The sequence below is a fragment of the Agelaius tricolor genome, unplaced genomic scaffold, assembly GCF_023055355.1.
Source record: "Agelaius tricolor isolate 1412-34295 unplaced genomic scaffold, bAgeTri1.0.p SCAF_2, whole genome shotgun sequence".
Lineage (NCBI taxonomy): Eukaryota > Metazoa > Chordata > Aves > Passeriformes > Icteridae > Agelaius > Agelaius tricolor.
In genome coordinates, this window is record NW_027269262.1 from 79,038,884 (window position 1) to 79,041,423 (window position 2,540).

The following is a 2,540-nucleotide window of genomic DNA, read 5'->3' on the forward strand; positions in this document are numbered from 1 at the left end:
CATTTGATATCCTGGAGGACTCCAAGGGTCTCAACTGACATGAATGATTCATGATATATCAGCACTGGTCTCTCTTGGTTTTGGGGTTTTTTTTTAACTTTGAGTAAGCACAAATACATGCTCCCTAACCTTGAACTTTAGATTTTGAGTTTGCTTGTCCTCTGCAATGATAAACTCTCGTGGGACAGTCAGGTATTTTCAGGAGCTGGATGCCCCTTACAGAACATGAGCCTTCCTTCTAATGCTTGATTTTCTTATGTCAGATTGAGAAATGCTGCCTGCTTAAGTGCTCAGATCCTCTGAAAGCCAGTCCTGATAGTGATGGCAAGTTCCACACAGTAACTCTTTCTGAGCCATCAAGTCCTGAAGCTACATCAGAAATTAACATAACACGTGAGAACAATATCTTTATTTCAGGGAATTACTGTGAATATATTTCTGCAGGCCTATCCCAGCAATTTAGTTCCTATTGAACCTCACCTCAGATTCTTTCACAATGTTTTTGTAAGTATAAGTATTTGATCAAGTAGGTTTTAATTCACAGGAAAGCAAACAGGTTTGAGGTTTTTTTTTTTCTTTTCTTTCTTTCATAAATCTTAAACCAGTTAAACTGCATTCCTGTTGGCCTGACGTCCTCCATGAAGAAATAAGTGTTACACGCAGCATGTATGCAATTTCTGGATAGAAAACAATCTGTGGTTCTGCTGGCAGGTTTAGCTTCTGCACTATCAAGGAAGGTGAGGTGGTTTGTGCTATCCTCATGTTGAGTCAAACTCTGCTAAGATGTGGTTTAGAATATGAAAAATAAGTTAAAAACTATCTCACTTTCCCTCCACGATTTTTAACATGACAACCACATTAATATTTTATTTCATTCACACGTGAATATTTTGTTTCATTCACAGTCACGATGATTTCTTGTGTTCATTAGTGTCTGGCTTTGTGCTTTGTTTCCTGACATATTTCAGGATGGACATGCTTGTGCACATGCTTCTCCTATGTAGAGAGTGTGTTCATCCACTACAGTGAGTAACTCCTGACACTGGACTTGCACATTATTCTCAGATGTGCTGGATGAGGGGAGAGAAGTGGATGGTGAATTGGCTACCAGGTAAGTTTTGTAATTTATTTACAAGGCAGTAATTAAAGAATAAAACCAAACAAAATTTAAGTAGACTACCTTAGACATTTAAACAAAATTATTTTTCTACCCTGGAATTTGATTTGGAATGGGACTTTATGTTCACATATCCTTCAGAGTATTTACAGTCTGTAGCAGTGCATTTCAAATACTTGAATAGCCCTGCCTTTTGCTGCCTACCCATAGTTTTGTGGAGCTATTTAAGTAGCTTAAATTTTAATCCACAGGTATTTGGAAGCAGGATAAATCAGTGGTCAAAAAATACAGCTCATTAATTTTACATAATAGCAAAAGAATAAATAGGTCAGTAGTCTGTGCATTACTTTACTAATAGGATAGTATAATTGCTGTGTAGTTAGTGTTTATGGATGGGGTACTTGAAAATATAATTTGTTGTACAGGACTAATGTGTTCATACATCTCTACATCTAGCTATACTCAAAAAGGAGTGCTTAACCTCACACAAAGTCTTTTGGGGTTTCTGTTGCACAGAAAGAAACCAGCCTGGGATTCAGCTGATCAAGTGCCTGTGTGTATCTCCAGTTACCTGGCCAGACCCTCCACTACAAACAGGAAAGCAATAGCATCATTTGATGGACTATTTGTTTTGTACTTTAGTAGGTATCTGGATATAGATCATAGGAATCACTTGTGTCTGCTTTGTCCTTGGTTTTGCAGAAAATGTATTTCTGCTCCTTCAGGTCCAGAGAAAGTTCTTTCTCTCCTGCAAACATGGACTTGCAGAAAGCTCTGGTATTCCTGAGCTATTGAATTGAAATTTCTTGTTGGACCTACTGACAACATTTTAGATTTTCTCTGACAAACTTGAAAGCTTTTTGAAGACCTAAAAATTAGCTCACAGTGGGAAATAAATCCATCAGCTCACATGGTAAGCATCTGCCAACTCTGTATTCACATTTTTCTGCAATGTTTTACTTAATCTTCTACTGACTGACTGATCATCACTGTGACTCCTTCCACCCTCCACATAGCAGAGTGTTCCATGCACTCTGGGAATGTTGTGGGAAACTAGACTTCTATGGCATCAAGTTGGGAAACTTAGCATCTCTTGCTAGACAATTTACTGCTGAGAGGTTAACAAGACAGCAAAACTTGCAGTATCTAGTAAAAGAAAAAAAAATGAACAGGGGATTCATCACTGAAATCAGCTTTCCAAAAGATATTACTTATACCTTTTAGGACTCTTTAGGTTTGAACTATGACACCATCAATAAAACCAAAGTAATGATAGACATATGGCTACTTTTTAAAAGTTATATTTGTTTTGCAAAACACTTAAGTAAAGAAAAATGTGACAAAAAAGAGGACATGTAATGAAATTGCATCATTTGAGGTCGTGGCTCTGCAGATGCATCCATGATGTACTGCCTCATACCAG